The following is a 24,977-nucleotide window of genomic DNA, read 5'->3' as shown; positions in this document are numbered from 1 at the left end:
TCTTTTCCTGTTTTCCACACGATTTTCCCTTTTTAAGCTGTGGCATGGCCATATTGCTGGTATGACTACGTTGTAGCTAGTTCTTTCTTGCTGCTGTTTCTTTTCCTGTTTTCCATACGATTTTCCCTTTCTAAAAGCTGTTGCTTGTTGGCATGGCCATGTTGCTGCTGCTATGGTTTTCTTGCTGTGGCTGCTTTTTTTTCAAATAATTTGCTTGAGCAGCAAGTGCATAACTTGGAAGAGTGAAGGTGGAACTTGAGCAGAAAAATAATAGGGGCTTGCAAATACAAAAGAAAAGCTTAGCATGGTCGTGACCAAGGGGGAGAAATTGGTTCAGCGACAGGATTCACCAAGGCACGCTCTAGCTGAGAAAACAAGCGGGCTTGAGAAACGTGTGGATGAATTGCAACAGCATGAATATCCATATTGTGTTAAGTCACTGTTTGGGAATGGAGAGGAAACCGTATTCTTAAAAATTTTAAATTTTTTTTATTTAAAATAATATTTTATATATATTTTTAGATTGTTTTGATATGTTTATGTTAAAAATAAATTTTAAAAAATAAAAAAAACTTTATTTTGATGTATTTCTAAGCTAAAAATACTTTAAACTACTACCACAATTCTAAACAGGCCTTTAATATATAAATGTAATCGGTTACTTACTGTTTAAGCGTGTGATATAAATTGTATTTTAAAATGAATTTTTATTTAAAAATATATTAAAATAATTTTTTTTAAAAAAATTTATTTTTGATATTAATATATCAAAATGATAAATAAAAACATTTAAAAATTAATTTAAAAAAAAATAAAAATTTTAAAAACATAATTCAATCATATTCCTAAACATATTTTTAGAAATAGATGCATTCTGCTTGTAAGATTTTGTGTATCGAATAAGTTCAAGCCGAATAGAAACTATAAATTAAAGAAACCTTATGTGTTGGGCACTTGCTATATATATATATCACCAAGTTCAAATCACTTATATACTTAGCAAATTTAAAATGATAGGAAATCAAAGAAACCTTATGTGTTGAGCACTTGTTATAAAAGCTTGACTGATAGTCCCCAGTTGCTATATATATATATATATATAGACGTGAGCGGTATGAATAGAATGTTATGATAACATTGATTTACTATCCCGGAAATTGAGGTGTAGCAATGAGGTTCTATTGGTACCAGCATTCTTTTAATTGATTAGTCGATTCCGAGTAATTGGGTGACTAATGATGTTAATAAAGATTACTAACATCGGTATGGTTACTCCCAGTTAAGGGAGTAAGATAAATTGATTAATTATTCCGGGTCGAAAATAGTTAATGATATCAATGGTCGCATTGGTATCGATAACTATTTCTGGTGTGATTAGCCATTCCGGATAAAGGAGGCTAATAATATCAAAGGTTCTTGACATCGACAACTTAGATGGTAAACCATATATGGATAAGAATTGCTTAACTATTCCGGGTTAGGAATAATTAATGATATTAATTGATTGTATTGATATCGGCACTTGAATAAAATTGTTTTCTTTTTTGAAATTTAATTTTGTAATATTATTGAATAAGATGTGTTGTGTTAATGATGAAGAGTTTGGTTGACATCCATGATGATTGGATCGAGTTGTGAAATGATATAGGAAGTGTAAATTTGGTATTGTCGATAACTTAGAACCTCCCAGTATTGGGGAGACTCCGTTGAAATTTCGATGGATTTTTTTTAAAAAAACTCTACTGAAATTTCAAGTTAATTGTTGTGTGTTGTCCCAGAAATTGGAATTGTTACACCCTAGTTAAGGTATCTGGTGGCTTGATACGGAAAGTTTAGGTGGTTGCTAGCTAGTGTCAGGTAGGGCCTGATAAGTCAGGGTGGTTGATGGTTGGTTCTTGCTAAAATCCCTTTTGATAGATGTGGGGATTCTTCGATGTTTAAGATACCAAGGGACTCATATGGGGTCTTAAAAAAAATTCTCAAAAGAGTGTTGGGCTCAGGTGTTATGGCGTGCACAACGTCGAATGATGAATTTGCCTCCTTGATCGATGGGGGTTTGAATGTGTTAGGATAAATCATAAAATTATGATTTTTAAAAGTCGTCACCTAATATTATTATCATTAAAAAACCTAATGGTCTGTGAGAGTTTAGGTAATGGGACTTAGTTGTGCATGGGAAAGACATATCACCTTCAGTATACCTTACTTATGGTAAACTGTATTGTTGATTGATTTTTTTAAGTCCTGTTTGTATTCATTGGTTCATCTAAGGTTTAAGAAAGTTTCTCCTCAATAAAAAAGTTTCTATTTTATTAGACTAAAACTTAATAATTCTAAAGTCCACATTTTAATGGTGCATTTATTTTTATTTTGTATCTTTAATACTTGAGGATGTATTTTATAGTGTAATTTTATACCTCAAAATATTAAAGTTTACAATTAATTCCTAACATTTTATTTTTATTAATTCATATTTAATACCGGAAATATGTCTTACGTTGTAAAATTCATAATCCAAATATTAATTAAAAAAATTAGTTTTTATGATATTTTTGAAATTTTGATCACATTCTAATAGATAATTATAAACCGGCAATGATAATTAATGATTGATTTTTTTTGTGTGTTTTTGAAGTATGATGAAAAAGTAATTTTATTTTTTTTATAAAATGCACATGGATTTTTTTTTTAATTTGGCTGTATGCACATATATAAAAAAATAAAAACATGTTTTTGTGTTTTTAAAATACTAAATTTTTTTATTTTTTGAAATTTTAAATTAAAGCAGGTATATTTAATATTGAATCAGTATCTTATAGCATAAGTTTACAATCTCAATATTAAATGAAATGGTTAAAAAGAAATGAAGGAACCATAAATAATTTTAAAATAGTTTCTAATTTTTTTTTTAATTTTTAAAATTATTTGAGATTTATTTGAAAAAATATTAAAAAAAAACAAGATTTGAAAATTTTTAGAGGACGCATTTACCGAACAAATTTTAAGTACCCCAAAAATACATTTTTCTTTGACAAATTTCTGTCAAGTCAATGGTCTTAAATATTTCAAAGACTTAGCCCAGCCACGTGTGCTGGACTCTCTAGCTGAAACTAAAACCAACACAACTTAGGGATTCAGCAAAATCATATGTTAAGATCTAAGTCCAAACAAAACATTCATAAGCCCATAAAACACCTATTAAAGTGGGTTTCAGCGAAATCATAACCTATGAAACTTATCAAGCTGGGGCCCAAGGTTAAACTTATCTACACCAACCCCTTACTAGAGCAAGAAGGAAACATTTGTTGGACATAACTCTTCAACGTGAAAGTTGTCGAAATGGTTGGGGATGGATTGAAGGCTGCTGCTCACGGTCTTGTGGAGGAAAAGTTGCCGGTGTGGAGTGGCTGGAACGCTGCTGGAAGAAACTACACTGTTGTTGATGGATATGTCACCGTTGACAGGTTGTGCTCACTGTGCTGGTGCAGAGGAGAGGAACTGCAGCTGTTGCTGGACTACTGTTGGAGCACGGTGCTGAGCTGAAGACTTGCTGCTCACAGTGTTAATGCAGAGCTGATTCCACAAGATGCCATTGCTGGAAGTGTACCTGGAGGCTCACGGCTGCACTGCTGAGCAGTGGCGGAGCGTAGAGTTTTTTTAATGAGAAAGTAAATCTATATTATATAGATATATATTAGAAATTAATTCAAAATATATATACTAATTCATATCAAGTAAAATTAATTTAAAAATATTTTTAAACTGAAAAAACTTATATTATAATTGTTCTATTCAAGTTTTCATACTAGGCAACTGGTAGAAATAATGACAATTTGATAAGCATATATACTAATGAAAATATCAAATTCTTCTTTGTTTTTACCATTTTCTCTGCAAGACTAACAATACCTTTAATACCAGAGAACTCATCACCACTACGCAGATCAATAATATATGTATCAAGTTGGTCAACAAGCACCATAAGATCCACTATAGAGAATTCACTAGGATAAAAAAGAGCAAGGTGAATAAGCTGATGAGTGTACAGTCTCTTTAATACTACGACCGAGTACTTGTGAACGACTCACAATGTTTCTATTGTTGGATGCTCATAATCAGTTCTGAACACTTAAGCTTCGGAGTTCATGGCGATTTTAGATCAACGAGTTAAAGATCAGATGACCCATCTTGTTACTAAGTATGAATGACTCAGTGCTGAAACGACCAAACTACGCCAATTGATAATTGAGATGAGATCACAGATGGGTGGTACATTCACTCCCTCATATTTGCCCCACAGTCCAAGCAAAGATCCACCACCTCCTCCTTCTCTAGTGTCTTTATTGTAAATTAATTGTATTTGAACTTATAAATGTTTAAATTTGTAATAAATATTAAATTTTATATTAATTTATTTTTAAACTATTTTCTATTTATGTTTAACAGATTTTTTTTAAAAATATATATTTTTAAATTATTATTGATGAGGTTACTGACGGACATGCTCTATCTTTATATTCTAGAGAGTTGAAAAAAATTACTACAAATATCACTATCATTGTTTACTCACTGATGGAATAATAGACGGTTTATTTGACGATTACATGTCAAATTCACCAATGGACATATCAATGGATGAAAAAAATCACCACTGAAATGACATGTTTTTTTTTTTTCTGGTGATATGTTATATTTAGTGATGGAAATACTGATTGAATGAAATCGGTAAAGCTTTTTTTGGTGCGCTTTGTCCATTAATAAATCCATCTGATAAAAATTATTACTGACAGACCACAAATCACTGACGAGAGTTTTTTTGACAGATTATTTTTATTCGTGATCACATTAGCAAGTTTCGTATTGACGGACTGTGAGCATAAAAATTGATAGAAAATTCTGTTGGTAAATTTAAAATTTCTGATAGTGAAAAGTATACTAATAATAAATAGAAAAAAAAATCTTACACTAAAAAAAAGAAATAAAAATAACAAAGAAAATATTTATTATTCTAACAAATCTCTTTCATCATATCTCCAGTTAGAAAACAGACTATCAAATTAACATAATTCCTAAGAAATAGATTAATACTGTTTTTTCAATATATGACTATTTATATATCATATAAAATCATAAATAATATAAAAGAAATATTCCTAACACATCCCTAATTTATATAGTATCTTATTGATATTTTATTTTGACAATGAAAATTACTTTGAAAAAAGGGTCAAAAAACCAATAATTTAATTTTAATGAAAAATAATAAAATTATATTAAAGTTTATGTAATTATTAAATCATATAATTAGTTTATAGAGAGAGAGGAGGGGTTTGATTAACCTCTTCAAAGAGTGAGGAGGTTAACATTGTATTGTTTTTTTTAAGAACAAAAATATTCAATCATCTCTTTCATGTTTTGGTCCCTAAATGTCGAGAGAAAAGAGAGAAAGTTACTAAAAAAATAGAAAGAGAGAGAATGTAAAGCCCTGGCCTATTATAACTATTATAACATGAATAATCAAGAAACATAATGAAAAATTTGATGCATAGAGATTTTGTTATACAGATAAAAAAAATATTTGTGATTATTGAATGAATAAAAATAAATGATACAATATTTGCACCCAAAGTTAGCTTGAAAATGTTAAATATTCAACCGCAAAACAATATAAAAACACTGAGGATTAAATGGAAATGACTAGTTTCGTGATTTGAAAACTAGTGGTGCCAATAAAACTGGCCACCGTGAACTGGCCACCGTGAACTCCACTTTATAAACTTCCTAGTTTGGAAACTACTGGTGATAAATATTTTTACCAAATGTGTGGGTGAGGAATTATAAATTCAGTCATTCAACAGTATAAAAAAATACTGGGATACAAGTCGGCATGCGACCAAATATGACCTAGGGTTAATTAAAGGGGTATAAATGCTTTGAGCCAAAAAGAAAAAGTACTCTTCCTCTTCCCTCTAGGGCCGACCATAAGTAGCAAAAATTCCCTCCTTCTTCTTGAAATTTCTTCACCAAAACTCTTGCATGTCATTAGAAAATCATACTTCGATGAATAATGAGTGAATGGGAAGATGAAAATCATTATTTAGAGGTATAGAGAGAGAAAGAGAGAGGAAAGTTCGGTGAAGGAGGAAGAAACTCGAAGGGGACTAAGTTAAGGAGAAGAAAAAGAAGAGAAAATTAGTAAGAACACCCTAGGCTTGTTTAAATTCGTGAGGTAAGAAAATTTTCCTTGTTTCCACTCTTGTTTGAATGAATATTGTTACAAGGAATGAAACCGTCAAATGTGGAACCCTAGGGTATTGAAATATATTGATTTTGAAACCTAATGAAAAAGAAAAGACATATTAGATGAAATAGTTGTTTTAGATGTTAAAAGAATGCATGAAAAATTCTTCTTTAATTGTACAACCTATAAATTCAAGTTTGGACAATTTTGTTGTATGACTTTCAATTATGTTTGAGAGCTGCTACCGATGTATTTTTATGAATATTTCTCATGGATATTGTGTATAAACATGTTACCTTTCAATGGAAATAGATTTTGCTTTATTTGGAGTTGTAGAACTCCAAATATGAACAAAACACCAAGGCAAGATCATGTTGCAAACTACAGACAAAATTGTTGTCTGACTTTCAATTATGTTTGAGAGCTGCTACTAATGTATTTTGATGAATATTTCTCATGGATATTGTGTATAAATGTGTTACCTTTTAATGGAAACAGAGTTTGCTTTATTTGGAGTTGTAAAACTCTAAATATGAACAAAATACCAAGGCAAGGTCATGCTGCAAACTACTTGACAGAATTGTTGTCTGACTTTCAATTATGTTTAAGAGCTGTTAATGATGTATTTTGATAAATCTTTCTCATGGATATTGTGTATAAACGTGTTAGCTTTCAATGGAAACAAAGTTTGCTATATTTGGAGTTATAGAACTCCGAATATAAACAAAATACTAAGGTAAGGTCATGCTGGAAACTACTTGACAGAATTGTTGTCTGATTTCCAATTGGGTTTGAGATTTGATATCGATAACTTTTTATACATGTTCCTTATAGGAATTATACGTAGATGTGTTAGCTTTAAATTGAAATAAGTTTCCCTCTATTTGGATTTATGAAACATCAGATATAGAAGAAATGCTAAATGTAGGCCATATGACAGAATTGTCGATTAACTTCTAAATGGATTTAAGGTTAGTGAATGACATAATTTTTGGCAGCCATATACTTGAAATTTGTGCTTGAAGATGTTAACTTTTACTAGGAATTGACCCCTCTTGAAGTAAAGCTTGAGAACTTTAGTTAGGGACTAGAAACCGTAGATAGACTATGCTTCAAAGCGATGGACAAATTTGTATGTATGAAATAAGTGACTTTGGACATGTTAATAATTTATATGAGTTAGCTCTTCTAAAACATGGATGATGTATATGTTAACATTCTAAAAAAACCTTATATATAGGGCTTATGTGAAACATAGACACTGAAAATCGTTAATGAGAAACTGAGTCGTATGGATGCTTGAGCGTTAGTACGCTAACATTAGAAATGTGCCTAGTATATGTATATATGTTATGATGGGACAAATGGACATGCATGAAAGATATCATGTATACAATAAATAAATGTAGATCTATTGTACACAATGACTTGATGGAAACATAACCTAAGACTTCTCTATGAATCAGGAGAAACGATGAGGATTGGATCTTCGGTTGGAGAAGGCCATAACACGGGAAGAGCAGGTAGGTGTATCACACCTCTTATTTTCAATTCACATCCAATTAATGCTAGGCTACATATTCTTATAAATTGCTAGTTACAACAAGTTATATATATATATATATATATATATATATATATATATATATATATATATATATATATATATATATATATATATATTGTACAAAAAAAAAAAGAAATTTAGATGGATTATGCAAAATGTATGATTAGTTACAAGTCGTTGGTTGATGGTAAAGAATTGTTAAATTGAAATTGGGAAGAGAAGTAAATAATAATAATAATAATAATAATAATAATAATAATAATAATTACCATAGTGTTGATGGCTAAAGCTCTGTTATGAAGATACTTAGTGCCGTAACAAATGTCGCACGTCAAAAAAAATCCGCGCGACGTCGGCTGGCGATTTTTTTTATTATTATTGTTGGTTTTGCTTGGTTCTTTGGAGTCGCCACCTAGTATTATGGTCACTAGGAACCTATGGTCTGCGAGAGTCTGAGTAAGGGACTGGTTGTGCAAGGGGAAGACGCATCACCCCCAGTGCACCCTACCTAAGGTAAGCTGCATTGTTGTTTGATTATTTTTTCTAGGTCAAGGTTCTATTCGTTGGTCTTTTCTAAAGTTCAAGGCAGATCTCCCTTCATGAGGGAGTCTCTACCTTATTGGGTCAAATCCTAACCATTCTAAAGTCTGAATTTTAAAATTGCTTTTATTTACACCTTGTATCTTTAATACCCGAGAGTGTACTTTATCGTGTAATTTTACACCCCACAAATATTAAAGTCTACATCTGGATCCTAGAAAAAAAAAGTTGAAATAAAAGTTTTTGACATTTTGGCCAAACCCTAACAGATGATCATAAACTAGTTATGATATCCATTTTTTTATTTTTTAAAACATGAGAAAGATGCAATTTTTTATATTTTTTTTGAAAACAAACATGCTTGGAAAATTATTTAGGACCTGGCCGTATGCAATAAAATATTTTTTTTTGAAATTTTTCTTCTCTTTTTTTTTTGAAATATTTCGAAGAAAACCAGGTATTTTAATACCGGACTTGTATCTTACAATGTAAGTATACAACCCAATATCGAGCAAACTTGGTAGAAAAATATTTAAGAAAATCACAAATTTTTGAAATGATTTTTTTTAAATTTAGATTTTTTTTAATTTTTGAAATTTTTTTGGAAAAAAAAAAAAGAAAATAATACACTGCATGAACAGTAGACATGAATTATAATTCACGTCTACTGTTCATGCGTGAACAGTAGACGTGAATTATAATTCACGTCCACTGTTCACTCAGTGAACAGAGACGGCGAAGAAGAAGCGGAAGGGGAGGAAAGTATTACCTGGCGTGGAGGAGTTGGCGGCCTGGCCGGCGGAGCGCGGTGCAACTGGAGGTGGTGAGGCCGGCGGCGTGCACTGGTCACGGCTGGAAGAAGAAGGAAACGAGTCCTGCAGAGGAGAAGGAAAGCTCACGGCTGGAGCTGTTGGTGTGGCTGAGGAGAGAACTGCTACCCCGGCTGCCTTTGGGAAGGAAGAGAGCTTCTGGGAAAGGTGGTGGATGCTAGCTCTGCTGTCGCCGCCGCTGCTGGAGTCCCGGTGGCAGAGGAGAAGATTTTTACAGAGGAGAGAGGGAGAGAAGCGGTGCAACTGTCACGTGAGATGGTTTTATGGCTACTGGAGGTGGGGATGATGGTGAGAAGCCAGGTGATGAAGGTGGTGGTGGCTGAAGGCCACGGTGGAGAGAGAAAGCAGAAAAAGGATTGTTTGCAGGAAAAATGAATACAGAAGGCTGGTTTTCGGCCAACTTTGAGCTCCGTTTTCTCCGTCCCCTGAGCGTGGAATTGGCTCCTATTTATAGGGCTGGAAAGAGGGTAATCTTGTCTTCAACGGGGAAAAATTCTCAGCCCTTGATTCGACTCGAGGAATCCAAACCGTTGGTCCAAAGTGTGCACCTCGAACTGCCAAATTTTGGCAATCCAAGGCTGCAGACTGAACGAGGTGGCCACTTTGGGCCAATAAACGAAGCCGTTTCAAGGTTTTTCGACCCGACTGGACCATTCTCGAGGATAAAGGGGTTTCAGGTGGACATTTTGGTGCACGCGTTGTCGGATTTGGAGGAAGAAACGAGGCCGAAAACAAGGCTTGAAGTCGGCCACTCGGGCAGCTTAGTGGAGAAGAAGATGAACAGTACCAGGCGACGCGTCGCCTGGTCCTGCCCCCCCTATTTTTTTTTTTTTTTTTTTAACGCATGAAACGGCGTCGTTTTTCCCAAAACGCGCCGTTTCATTTAAATGAAAACTGGCGCCAAAGCGCCAGATTTCACATCAATCCTTCCTCTTGCGCGCGTCTTACGTTTTGGTCCTTGGTCTCGGATTGCTTCAATTAAGTCCCTGATTGGCCCTAAAACTTCAATTTTCTTGCAATTTGACCCCTCAGATTTGTCAATTTGGCCCCTGCAGTTTGGCGCCTCTTGCAGTATGGTCCTTGGCTTTGGATTTTGTCAATTTAACCCCTAATTGGCCCTAAAACTTCAATTTTCTTGCAATTTGACCCCTGATTCCAATCAATTAACTTGGTAAAAATTAAATTTGGTCTCTTAAAATTCCAATCTTCTCCATTAAGCCCAAATTAGGCTCCCAAACTTAATTTTTCACCAATTAAGCCCCAAATAAAATTAATTTGACCCATTTAAAGTATAATTAAGTCCTTGCACTTAATTAATTCCTTCATCTGGACCTAAATTAATTCTTAAACATAATTAAAATTTAATTTGGCCCATGATTAAATCAAATTGGCCCATTAAAAATTTAATTATGTCATTAGACTTAATTTTTATGCAAATTCGTCCAATACTCATTTAATTTGACCTTTAAATTTGCACTTTTCTATTTTTGGGCGCAATGGGGCGCCAATAGGTCTTGAATTTCCTTCAAAAATTGCGACTTGGTTTCCCGGCCTATTTTGGCAGTTTTTCTTGATCAGCTTTCTCCACATTGTCAGCCTTTATTTTATTTTTTCATTTTGATTTTTTTGATTTTTTTTTATTATTATTTTTTTTTGGAAAAAAAACGAATTTTGGGGAATCACCCAAAATTGGGTGATGACAGTTGCCCCCCTCTTTACAATGCTTATGGTAAAAAGTCTCGTAAGAGACTTTAGATAATAAGCGTTGTAAAGAAAAAGGATGAGATATGGTTGACTCATCTTGTTGAGGAATGATGAATCCTCTTTGAGGGTTAGAGAGCGCACTCGAAAGGAGGTAAGGTTAGAAAAACACACTACCTAAAAGGTTAGGACTCGAAGGAGCTCTTAAAAAGAGGCAGGGTTGGACAACGCACTACCTAAGATGGTTGATGGCTCTAAGGCACACTTAAAGGGAGGTAGAGTTGGAAAACACGCTACCTAAGGTGTTTGTTGGCTCTAAGGCACATTAAAAAGGAGGTAGAGTTGGAAAACACGCTACCTAAGGTGTGATGGCTCGAAGGCACATAAAAAAGAAGGTATGGTTAGAAGACACACTACCTAAGATGGTTAAAGGCTCTAAGGCGCACTCAAAGGGAAGAAGGTAGGGCTAGAAAGCATACTATCTGAGTGATGGGGGCTCAATGCTCGCTCAAAAAGGAGGTGATGGTAAGACACCGATATGTCGAGGATGCATCGTGATCAATATGCATGTATACTTACCTGAGAAATATAGGTCCCCTCTTCTTCATGGTGCCTCTCTTCTCTCAAGAGTTGGAGTGTCTGATAGTAAGCTTTGATGTCTCTTTTCGCTCTTGCTTACTCGAGTCACATCTTGTGGTCTTGACCCTCGGGCAGGATATGACATCAACATACACCTTCCCTCAAACCTTTATCTGAAGAGATCTCCAGCTTAACCCAACATTTCCTATTTTCTTAGAAGGGGAATCATGGAGCCAACCCTATGTGTTTTGGTGAATTGCTCTCCAGCTTGATCATGCCCCCAAATATTCAAATCAGGTTTGAGGATGAGGCTAGGTGAAGAAAAGTTTGGTTTTTGACAAGGAGTTGTTTTCTTGCAGAGTTTTTTTTTTGGAATTTCAAAGCTATTCCAAACACAGAAATCATTTTGACATCGATTCAAAGCAGAACTCATTCTGACAAAATTCAAGTGATTCCTATGGAGAGGTTTTCAGAAATGATGGAAACTTTTTTGTTTTTATTTTGAAAAATACGAAGTGACATCGGGTTGGTCACAAAAGGTTGAAATTTCAATTTAAGGGTTATTGAGAACCGTTTTTCAAGCATTCATTTTATTTGCATGAATAATATTTCAGTTCGCATGAGAAAACATTGCCTACCGATCCAGATTGCTCGCCTTTGATCAGAAAGGGCTTGATTAGGCACGTAATGTAGGCTTGGGCTATTGGCTATGAAGAAAAGGATACTCGTAGGCTCAAAAGGTGTTTCAGGGACTTTAAGACTAAGGATCACTATTGCTTATATCCCAAACTCTTTTGTTCATAGATTTCTGGACCTTGGAATTGATTTGTAAAATGGTCCAACGGTGCCCCCTAGTGTTGGGCTTGGGCTTTTTTCTCTTTTTTTTCATCATTTGATTTAGAGCATCATTGCATTGGCTTTCTTTTTTTTGCTCCAAATTTTTGGATCATTTGGACCTTTTTTCTTATGCCCCCCAGCTTTGTATGGGCACCTTCGATTGATTGAGAATTTGCTTTTGTGCCCCCCCAGTATTGTTTGGGCACTTTCAATCATTGAGGACTTTTTCGTACCCCCAAGAGTTATTCGGGCATTTTTGGTCATTAAGGATTTTTTTGCACTTGCCCCCCAGTGTGGGGTGTGATCCTAGCCAAGGTTATTTTAAGAAAAATGCATTAGGCTCAAAAGAGGACTGCAAAGGATATATTTCAGCCTTGTGAAAGGATTATCAAAGATGGCCTTTCTTCATCTCAAATGCATGCACTTAGGATCGATAAGCCTTGCTTTCATGCGAGTATGCAGAGTGATTTCTCATTATTCATGCAACCAAAACTCAGCTTTAGAGTCACTTCATGGTGTTTTTTGTTTTTTGGGTTTTTTAGATGTATGGTTACCTCTATAAGGAATCACCTGAATTTTCAAAACTTGTTTGTTTGAACAAACACCTCTTTGATTTTAGTCTTGTACTAAGACTTTGAATTCCCAAAAATCTCTATCAAAACATGGGATCATGCATAATTTTTTAGGGGGGAACACACTAAAGAAATCTTGGCCAAACTTCAATTTCATTGATTGATATAGGTAAGTACATCAGGCATAGTACTTCTTTACAACATCTGAGTTTACAGGCCTTGGTAGATCCCTTCCATCCATATTAGTCAGAATTAAAGCCCCTCTAGAAAAAGCCTTTTTCACCACATATGGCCCTTCGTAGTTTGGTGCCCACTTGCTTTGATCTTCCCCTGATGCTAGTGGGATCTTTCTTAACACCAAATCCCCTTCCTTGAACACCCTTGGTTTGACCTTCTTGTTGTAAGCTTTGGCCATCCTGCTTTGATATAACTGGTGATGGCAAATAGCTGCTAGTCTTCTCTCAGTGATCAAGTTTAGTTGCTCAAATCTTGACCTTGCCCATTCTGATTCGTCCAGTTCTGCATCCTTCAGAATCCGCAGTGATGGGATTTCTACTTCCAAGGGCACAACCGCTTCCATTCCATATACTAAAGAGTATGGGGTGGCATTTGTAGAAGTTCTAACAGTGGTACGATACGCATGAAGTGCATAGGGGAGCATCTCATGCCAATCCTTGTAGGTGACCACCATTTTCTGGATAATCTTCTTGAGATTCTTGTTAGCTGCTTCGACTGCCCCATTCATCTTTGGTCTATAAGGGGAAGAGTTGAGATGCTTAATCTTCCATTTGGTGCACAATTCGTCAATCAGCTTCCCATTGAAATTCTGGGCGTTGTCAGTTACCAACATTGTTGGCAGACCATAACGACAGACCAAATCCTTTTCAATAAATCTCTTGACTACTTTCTGTGTTACATGGGCATAAGAGCTGGCTTCTACCCATTTGGTGAAGTAGTCGATGGCCACCAAAATGAATCTATGCCCATTGCTTGCTTTGGGGTTGATTGGCCCTATAACATCCAAACCCCACATATCGAAAGGCCAAGGCGAGATCATATTGAACAGAGGTGCCGGAGGTGCATTTATTTTGTCGCCATAAATTTGACACTTATGGCATTTCCTCACATAGTCTACACAATCTCTCTCCATGGTCAACCAGAAATATCCAGCCCTTTGAATTTGTTTTGCCATTGTATGCCCATTAGCATGTGTAGCACAGATCCCCCCATGGACTTCTTTTAATGCTTGTTCAATCTCATTTTCATCCAAACATCTGAGCAGAGTCCCATCAAATGACCTTTTATATAAGATTTCCCCATCCAAGTAAAAACTCATAGTCATTCTTCTCAAAGTCTTTTCATCTGTTTTGGAAATCCCTTCAGGGTATTCTCGATGCTGGAGAAACTTTTTGATATCATTGTACCATGGTTTCCCATCTGGAGATTCTTCAATGAAGCAACAATGGGCTTGAAAGCTTCTGGCCTCGATATTTATTGGTTGTATCCTGCTTTTAGAATCGACTTGTGTCATCGAAGCTAAGGTTGCTAAGGCATCAGCAAACTGATTCTTATCTCTGCTCACATGGGTGAATTTGATTTCTTCAAATTCATCGGCTAACTTCAAGAGATAACTTTGATACAACTTCAACTTCTCATCCTTGGTTTGCCACTCACCTTTGACCTGGCAGATGATTAGTAAGGAATCCCCAAAGACCTCGAGCTTATTGGCTTTAAGTTCTAGAGCAGCCTCCAGGCCAATGATGCAGGCTTCGTACTCGGCAGTGTTATTGGTACATTCAAACAGTAACCTTGCTGAAACGGGATACTGCTTATTTTCTGGGGAAATCACTATAGCTCCAGCTCCATTCCCCGATACATTTACTGCCCCATCAAAGTAGAGGGTCCACTGATCGTTTTCCCCACTTTCATTCTCAACTACTATCACATCTTCATCTGGGAGGTCAAAGTTTAGTGGCTCATAGTCCTCCATAGCATGATCTGCAAGATGATCGGCAATTACGCTTCCTTTTACCGCTTTTCTTGTCATAAAGACAATGTCATATTCCGCCAACAACACTTGCCACCTTGCTATTCTACTTGACAGGTAAGGCTTTTCACAAATATACTTGAGCGGGTCTAACTTTGAAATCAACCAGGTTGTGTAGTATAGCATATACTGTCGGAATCTTTTGGCACTCCAAACCAAGGCACAACACAGCCTCTCAATTGTTGTATATCTCGACTCACAGTCATTGAATTTTTTACTCAAGTAATAGATAGCTTGCTCCTTCCTTCCTGACTCATCATGTTGCCCCAACACGCAGCCCATAGCTGTTTCTGTTACTGTCAAGTACAGGATCAAAGGCCTCCCCGGTGTTGGCGGTACTAGTAATGGTGGGTTCTGTAAGTACCTCTTTATTTTATCGAAGGCTTCTTGACAATCGTCATCCCATACTCCAGGATTCTTCTTTCTGAGCAAACGAAAGATTGGTTCACAAGTCACCGTCAACTGGGATATAAATCGAGCTATGTAATTCAGGCGCCCGAGAAAACTTCGTACTTCCTTTTCTGTTCTAGGAACAGGCATCTCCTGGATAGCTTTAGCTTTATCAGGATCAACTTCTATTCCTCGACCACTCACAATGAAGCCCAATAATTTTCCTGTCTTCACCCCGAATGAGCATTTTGCAGGGTTCAACTTTAGCTGGAATTTTCAAAGCCTTTCAAATAGTCTTCTTAACACTTGCACATGATCTTCCTCTTTCTTTGATTTTGCAAGTATGTCATCCACATAAACTTCCACTTCTTGGTGCATCAAATCGTGGAATAGGGTAACCATTGCTCTTTGATATGTGGCTCCAGCATTCTTCAATCCGAATGGCATTACCTTATAGCAAAACGTTCCCCACGGTGTGACAAAAGTGGTCTTCTCTTTATCTTCTTCAGCCATTCTAATTTGATTATAACCAGAGAATCCATCCATAAAAGAATATGTAGCATTTCTTGCAGCATTATCAACGAGAATGTCTATATGGGGCAAAGGAAAATCATCTTTTGGGCTCGCCTTGTTCAAATCTCTATAGTCCACACATACCCGAATCTTCCCATCCTTTTTCGGGACTACGACCACATTAGCTACCCATTGTGGATATTGGACTACATCTAGAAACCCTGCATCCCACTGTTTTTGTATCTCAGACTTTATCTTGAGTAACATGTCCGGGCGCATTCGTCTGGTTTTCTGCTTAATTGGCTTGCTCCCTTCGATTAAAGGAATCTTGTGTACAACTATGTCAGTATCTAGACCAGGCATGTCGGTATAAGTCCAGGCAAAAACGTCTACATACTCGTGTAATAGAGAGACTAATCTATTTCTTTCTTCAGTTGTGACAAGAGTGCCAATCTTTAATTCCTTACTATCTTGTTCATCTCCGACATTAATGACTTCTAGTTTCTCACTGGCCGGTTCCCAGGCTTTTTCTGAATTTTCTACCAGCTTAGTAAACTCTTTTAGATCTTCCTCTTCCCATTCTTCATCATCCATCGCAATCATATTATCAAAGTTTGGCCAATTATTCTTAGTGCAATGATTTTGTGGATTGATGGAACTTTCAGAATTCCTGAAAGTGTAAGGCGTGCTCGTGTAAGAGTGATTCATGAAAAGATAGAAAAAATGCAAGCACGCGATTGGACACAAGAAAATGCATGATCTCATTTAAACAAAAGTGCTTGGTTAACATAGAAAATTCTTGCGGTATCATGAGCTAAAAATACCGACAAGATCAGCACAAGTCAAAACAAGGCAAACAAGTTCGAACATTATCAAACAAGAACAATTACTTTTTAAACACAATAGGAGCAGGCTCCATCTTCCAGTTCTGGTACACCTCCCCTTCAGCCAATCTTCGCATGAAAAATCTGGCAGGAGGTTCATCAATGGTGTGAATGGAGAGCTGTGGCAAAACCTCATCCTTTATCTCCAGATCCGCTTCCTCTGTTCGTTTTTCTTCTTGGCTCTCCAAGGTATTGATGTGAAGATCCACTATGCCAGATCTAATAACTTCTGCAGCCCTTGGGAAAGACACTCGGAGTGGTGGGATGACAAATTCTTCTTCTTCTGGCTCTCTTCCTTCAATTCTCGCCATTCTTGCTTCTCTTTTAACCTGAGTGACCCGCTTGTAATCGTCTTTCTTGGGCTTATATCCAAGCCCAAATCTTTGATTTGCATAGCTTGGCTTGATCAGGCTGGGCATTTTAGTCTCAGGATTACATTGAAAAGGAACCCCATTCTTTAAAAAGCATTTGGCAACCATCTTTGTCGTTTCTGGGATTTGAGGCTTTCTCAGCACTGTTCCTTCAGGAACCCATTCTGCATTCACAATTTCAAAAGCATGAATATTCCCATCTCTACAATCTTCTGCTTCAATAAAAGGTATGGCCACATTTCTTATCATGGAAACCGTCTCTTCGGCTTTGACAGTTATAAGCATTCCGTTCATGATATACTTCAAGCATTGGTGCAATGAAGAAGCCACTGCTCCAGCTGTATGAATCCATGGCCTTCCTAATAATATACTATAAGATGGATGAATGTCCATTACTTGTAATGTTATCAAGAACATTTGCGGTCCCACATATAGCTCTACTTCTAGGGTCCCAATGATCGGCCTTGGCGAACCATCATATGCTCTCGCCATCAAGGTGCTAGGCTTCATGTGTGACTCATCGACAGGCATTTCTTTCAACATATGCATTGGTAGCACGTTCAATGCAGAACCATTATCAATGAGCACCTTTCCGATCAGAATATCCTTGCAACGCACCGTAATGTATAACGGCTTGTTGTGCCCAGTACCATCAGGACTCAATTCATCTTCAGTGAAGTATATATAATTCGAGGCTTGGATTCTTCCCACTAAATGTTCCATGGTTTCTTGATTGATGTCTTGAGGAACATATGCTTCATTCAGTACTTTTTGTAAAGCCTTTCTATGTGGCTCAGAGCTTAGAATCAGAGAAAATAACGATATTCTGGCTGGTGTTTTCTTGAGTTGTTCAACAACACTATATTCACTGTGTTTCATCAGCTTTAGGAATTCGTTGGTTTCCTCTTCCGTGACAGGTTTGTTTATTTCTTCAGTTACGTCAGCCCCTTCTTTTCCTTTAGCCTTTCTTTGTTTTTCCAACTCTTCTGGGGTGAAACATCTGCCACTACGGGTCAAACCCCCAATTTCTGCTTGAAAGATAGGCGGTTGTGGAGTGCTTTTGAAAGAGTACCCATAGTTGTGAGGTAAAGCACTATAGTTCCCTTTATGTTCCACCACTGGTTTGGACAAGACCAATCTGGGTGGCTTTCCGGTAGCGAATTGTACTCGACACACCTCTTTCTTTGGTGCCTCCATCATGAACACCTCTTCATTCGTTGCTTTCTCAATTCGCAACATCCCTCGACTCATCATTTGCATCACTTTTTTATGAAAGCCCTCGCAATGGCTGATCACGTGGCCTTTTTCATTATGAAGTGCACAACATTTCTCGCTACCCTCTTCATACCTTGCATCTACCATCATTTGGTAGATCCTATCCATTGACACCTTTAAGATTTTTGAGTGTCCCTCTTCTAACATGTTTACAGACCCACTACCCGAAGCATGATTGGGTAGAGGGTTTGCATTGACACTAGGGGCATCTTCAAATGATATCCATCCTGCTTTGATCAGCTGCAGAAGTTTCCTCCTAAAGGCATTGCAAGTATGGATGCTGTGTCCAGCTATACCGGCATGGTATTCGCAAGTGAGATCCGGTTTATACCAGCTGGGGTAAGGTGGTTGGAGAGGTACCAAAGGCACAGGGACTACTTGCCCAATACTTAGCAGCTTTTGGTACATCTCATTTAGGGGTAACGGTAATGGAGGCAATTGTTCTGAGGCTCTTCGGTAGTTTCTTTTGGGGAAACTTTCAGCTTGGTTTTTTACTTGGTGGCTTTGGGGTTCAAGTTTCCTGGCTGGACTTGGAAAGTTGAAGTTGGTGTTGGTAACTTGGGGTGAAGAGGATTGAGGGTTATATGTTTGGAAAGGGCCTTTCTTGCTTCTGTAACTACTTTCGACATGGTCGATCTCTCTCTTCTTCGCTCCGAAACCTTTTTTCTCCACAGGTGCAGAGATTCTTCCACTTTTTACTCCTTGTTCTATTCGTTCAGCCACGGCCACAGAATCCGTGAATTGTTGGGCCGAACTACCCATCACGTGTTCATAATATGGCGCTTTTAATGTGTTAGCAAACAGAGCAACCATTTCCTTTTCCAAGAGAGGGGGGTGGACTTGTGCTGCCAAATCTCTCCATCTTTGAGCATACTCTCTTATGCTTTCCTTATCTCCTTTCTCCAAGTTAGACAAACTGGTTCTGTCAGGAGCAATATCCATGTTGTATTTATATTGCTTGATGAAAGCATCCACGAGGTCCTTCCATGTATGGATCCTGGTATTATCTAACCTCATATACCAACTCAATGCCGCTCCACTCAAGCTGTCTTGGAAGAAATGCATTAGTAGTTTTTCATCGTGAACTACTTCTGCCATTTTGTTACAATAAGATTTGAGATGGGTAACAGGGCATTGAGTGCCGGTGTATTTGATAAATTCCGGAACTCGAAATTTCTTTGGTACCACCACATTAGGGACTAAACACATTTCCACAGCTCGCACAGGGTCATATAAGTCTATTCCCTCAATGGCCCTAATCCTGGCCTCTAGTGCTGCCATCTTATCTTGATCAAGATCCTCAGAGGGCTTAGTTTTGTGGGACTCATTAACGAATGCATCCATGACAATTGGTACTGGTGTTGGTACAGGTGGTACGGGTGTTGGCGACTGCATGAAAACTGGATTGTGTTGGGGCTCCTGTGCATGTCCTCCCATTACCTCTTCAGGTTGGTTTGTTGGGAGAGGAGCGGGCCTAGCTGAAGGACCTTCACCCGAGGTATTCCTTAGTACTTGTTCGAGTAAGCTGGTAAGGCGAGCCACACTATCCTTTAAAGAGTCCAACTCTTCTTGGAAATGAGCCTCACGGTAAGCACGTGCTTCATCTTCCATGTTCCTTGCTCGAAGTCGGGTGTGGTAAGTTCTTTGGGGACCTATATTTTTTGACCTGGCGTATGCATGTGTGTTATAATGAATGTATGTATAAACATGAATGCAAATGCATGCGTATGGATTAAAGAGCTAATCCATGACTTCCTTTGCCAAATACAGGTAACATCCGAAATCTGATACCCACAAGGAGGTTTTACCCAATTCCATTGATTGATTAAATTCCATACACCTTATGAAAGTTCCAAAAATAGACATAGTACAAAGTGGTTCATACAAAGTGTCTTCATTCAAATGATACCCCTCTATTGGCCACAATCCTGATGAAAGAGGAAACTTCATTCAAATATTCCTCGTATCTATGGCGGTTGTTGGCAATCCTGGCAGCCTTTGCTCGTAGCTCATTTGCCTTTCTAGCCACCATGTCGATTAACCTGTCAGTTTGTTCAATCTTGTAATGGAACACGGTGTTATCTTGAAGCAATGTTCCATTACTGGCGGCTAATGTTTCATTGTTTGTCTCCAAGATTCGAACCATCCTTTCCAACTGTTGAATCTGATTTCTGGCCCTTTGCATTTCTTCCTTCTCTATATCCAGCTCGGCTACCTTAGTGTTTAGTTGTGCATCGAAACTGTTGATATGGCCTTGCCATTCTTCAAACTGTTCTTGCATTTCATTTGCTTCTTCCTCTCGGGACGCAAGCTCGGCTTTCATTGCAGACATCCGGTTTCTCATACCATTTATCTTGTCCAGGTATCCTTTCATCTCTGACTCAGCTACCCTTCTTGCCGCTCCCTCATCTTCAGCTTGCAACTGATATCGAGCCCTTAACCTTTTTTCTTCTTTGAGGGCGAGATCAGCTAATTTGCTCCTCTTTTTCAGCCTCCCATTTTGATTTATACTGGTCCCTTTCTTTCTTCAAGGAAGCTATTGTTTCTTTGCTGGCAGTCTTTTTACTTTCCGAGGCCTTTTTTAGACTTGCCAATTCTTGCTCCACTATTACATGCTTTTTTACCAACTCGTCATTCTTGGCCTTCCCTTCATTCAGTTGCTGATTTGCTTCATGCTGGTTCTTCTTTAACTTAACAATCTGCTCATCTCTTTCCTTCAACTGCCGATCCAGAGAGGCCTTCATCTTTTCTTCTTTCAAAAGTTGGTCTTCCAAGAATCTTTGATGTTTTTTACTATTACCGAGCTCAATCCTCAACTTATCCAGCTCTTCTCGAAGATCCTCCTCATTGTTGACCCTTTTTCTTTTTAGCTCCAACATCACAGACGACTTGTCTTGGGCTTTTCTTTGCTCTTTTGCCTCTTGAAGTATCTTAGATGAACTGCCACCCCTCCATATCAAATATGCAGGGCTAACAGAGCACTCTTTTTGATGCTCTTCCTTAAAGACCAAAACAGGCTGCTTCCAGTCATTTCTAATGGTATCTAACATATCCAAAGAGCTAGCTTCTTTAAACAGACCAGTATATTCGGCTACTGCCCAAGTTCTTAGCACGTGCTGTACACCTCCAAACTGTCTAGCTACTAATGAGGGTGAGTAGCTGATATATCCAGTTAAGCCAATCAAAGGAACCCATGCCTTGTCGCCACAACTCATGAGGTAAGATGAACCACTTACCCAAGGAGCTTTCCATCTGAAATTAGTTTGAGGAAGTTCTCGGTATTTTTCTACCCATGCCTTTTCATCCAAATCATTCCATTCTTCAGCTAGCACCAACTCAAGAGGCCTCGTGTTAAACCACCAGAAATTATTGAAGACTTCTTTTGATGCTTCCAAGTGGCTTACTATCCACATGAATAAGAGAGGGATACAACATCGCATTGCCCCTTTCCCATGTAATCTGCAATGGTTCAAAGATAGGAAAGTTTCAGCTAAGATAGCTGAAGTAGGGTTATTCTTTACCTCTTCAAATTCAAGGAAGGCGTTAGCAGCTTCAATGCTGATAATTCCAGCGGCTTCTGAAGGAAACAGAACCAACCCAAAGATGGCAAAAGCAATTATCTGATATCTTTCTTCACCCAACTTCCCTTCTTCCTTATCTGTCTTCATCTTATTCTCGATCATCTTCCACTTGAACCCTCCATTGGATATCCTATACCGGTCAACTGGATCCAAATGTAGAAGTTTGGCAACTGCGGTAACTGTATTCTCAATTCTTTGTCTGAAGTATACTTTGCAGGGATCATTGGGAAAACTTAGAATCTGAGCATACTCCTCAAGAGTAGGAGTCATATCAATATCCCCAAAGGTGAAACATCTGTAGTTTGGATCCCAGAAATGCATCAAGGCTTTAACCGCTGAAATCTGAATAGGCATTTTTATTAGATGAGCAATTCTTCCATACTTCTTCTCAAACAGGTTCTCATCAATATATCCCAGAAGAGGAGCCAACTTCTTTATGGTGTCTACAGAATAATGCACTTTGGTTATGTGTGGTAATTCCTCAACCTTGGTTCTTGGGCAATCCCCTTCAACTACTTGCATCATCTCAGATCTTTCCCCATATTCCGAAAAGGTAAGGGAAGTCATGGTCTTAGCTCAAAAAATCCTGTAAAGTTTTAGGGAAAAAAAAATCTAGGTTATTATATGAGGGATAAGTTTTCTAGCTGGTCTCAAAAAGGTCTATGAACTGCCCAGTGACCACCTTACGTGAAGGCAGTATAGGGGTTTACAAGGGAAGGTTCGGGCACTATGTGTCCGCTATCACCAAGTAAACACTCAGCTCATAGTTGGACGTTTCACGAATCTGAACCCCGACTGAAAGTCATGGGGCAGACCGCTACTCCCCTCCTATCCTAGAATTGGGTTTTCTTGCAAAAATTAAAAATGCATGAACATATTATTCTTGATGTATTTATATGTATGAGCAAGAAATAAAAGTGCTGAAACAGTAAATTTAAATAGACCAAAACAGATAATCAACAATCAAACAAACAAAGCTTAGTCCGACCAAACAAGGCGTCCCCAGTGGAGTCGCCATTCTGTCGCACGTCAAAAAAAATCCGCGCGACGTCGGCTGGCGATTTTTTTTATTATTATTGTTGGTTTTGCTTGGTTCTTTGGAGTCGCCACCTAGTATTATGGTCACTAGGAACCTATGGTCTGCGAGAGTCTGAGTAAGGGACTGGTTGTGCAAGGGGAAGACGCATCACCCCCAGTGCACCCTACCTAAGGTAAGCTGCATTGTTGTTTGATTATTTTTTCTAGGTCAAGGTTCTATTCGTTGGTCTTTTCTAAAGTTCAAGGCAGATCTCCCTTCATGAGGGAGTCTCTACCTTATTGGGTCAAATCCTAACCATTCTAAAGTCTGAATTTTAAAATTGCTTTTATTTACACCTTGTATCTTTAATACCCGAGAGTGTACTTTATCGTGTAATTTTACACCCCACAAATATTAAAGTCTACATCTGGATCCTAGAAAAAAAAAGTTGAAATAAAAGTTTTTGACATTTTGGCCAAACCCTAACAGATGATCATAAACTAGTTATGATATCCATTTTTTTATTTTTTAAAACATGAGAAAGATGCAATTTTTTATATTTTTTTTGAAAACAAACATGCTTGGAAAATTATTTAGGACCTGGCCGTATGCAATAAAATATTTTTTTTTGAAATTTTTCTTCTCTTTTTTTTTTGAAATATTTCGAAGAAAACCAGGTATTTTAATACCGGACTTGTATCTTACAATGTAAGTATACAACCCAATATCGAGCAAACTTGGTAGAAAAATATTTAAGAAAATCACAAATTTTTGAAATGATTTTTTTTAAATTTAGATTTTTTTTAATTTTTGAAATTTTTTTGAAAAAAAAAAAAAGAAAATAATACACTGCATGAACAGTAGACATGAATTATAATTCACGTCTACTGTTCATGCGTGAACAGTAGACGTGAATTATAATTCACGTCCACTGTTCACTCAGTGAACAGAGACGGCGAAGAAGAAGCGGAAGGGGAGGAAAGTATTACCTGGCGTGGAGGAGTTGGCGGCCTGGCCGGCGGAGCGCGGTGCAACTGGAGGTGGTGAGGCCGGCGGCGTGCACTGGTCACGGCTGGAAGAAGAAGGAAACGAGTCCTGCAGAGGAGAAGGAAAGCTCACGGCTGGAGCTGTTGGTGTGGCTGAGGAGAGAACTGCTACCCCGGCTGCCTTTGGGAAGGAAGAGAGCTTCTGGGAAAGGTGGTGGATGCTAGCTCTGCTGTCGCCGCCGCTGCTGGAGTCCCGGTGGCAGAGGAGAAGATTTTTACAGAGGAGAGAGGGAGAGAAGCGGTGCAACTGTCACGTGAGATGGTTTTATGGCTACTGGAGGTGGGGATGATGGTGAGAAGCCAGGTGATGAAGGTGGTGGTGGCTGAAGGCCACGGTGGAGAGAGAAAGCAGAAAAAGGATTGTTTGCAGGAAAAATGAATACAGAAGGCTGGTTTTCGGCCAACTTTGAGCTCCGTTTTCTCCGTCCCCTGAGCGTGGAATTGGCTCCTATTTATAGGGCTGGAAAGAGGGTAATCTTGTCTTCAACGGGGAAAAATTCTCAGCCCTTGATTCGACTCGAGGAATCCAAACCGTTGGTCCAAAGTGTGCACCTCGAACTGCCAAATTTTGGCAATCCAAGGCTGCAGACTGAACGAGGTGGCCACTTTGGGCCAATAAACGAAGCCGTTTCAAGGTTTTTCGACCCGACTGGACCATTCTCGAGGATAAAGGGGTTTCAGGTGGACATTTTGGTGCACGCGTTGTCGGATTTGGAGGAAGAAACGAGGCCGAAAACAAGGCTTGAAGTCGGCCACTCGGGCAGCTTAGTGGAGAAGAAGATGAACAGTACCAGGCGACGCGTCGCCTGGTCCTGCCCCCCCTATTTTTTTTTTTTTTTAACGCATGAAACGGCGTCATTTTTCCCAAAACGCGCCGTTTCATTTAAATGAAAACTGGCGCCAAAGCGCCAGATTTCACATCAATCCTTCCTCTTGCGCGCGTCTTACGTTTTGGTCCTTGGTCTCGGATTGCTTCAATTAAGTC

General features: G+C 38.0%; 1 pseudogene; it reads right to left on the bottom strand.

Moving 5' to 3' along the window:
- Nucleotides 1-13,045: 13,045 nt before the first annotated feature.
- LOC133697342 (uncharacterized) lies at nucleotides 13,046-19,958 on the bottom strand (annotated as a pseudogene).
- Between the last annotated feature and the right edge of the window lie 5,019 nt (nucleotides 19,959-24,977).

Source organism: Populus nigra, chromosome 6 (assembly GCF_951802175.1).
Source record: "Populus nigra chromosome 6, ddPopNigr1.1, whole genome shotgun sequence".
NCBI lineage: Eukaryota > Viridiplantae > Streptophyta > Magnoliopsida > Malpighiales > Salicaceae > Populus > Populus nigra.
The sequence above is the reverse complement of the archived record's forward strand: the minus strand, read 5'-3'. Positions and strand labels throughout refer to the sequence as shown.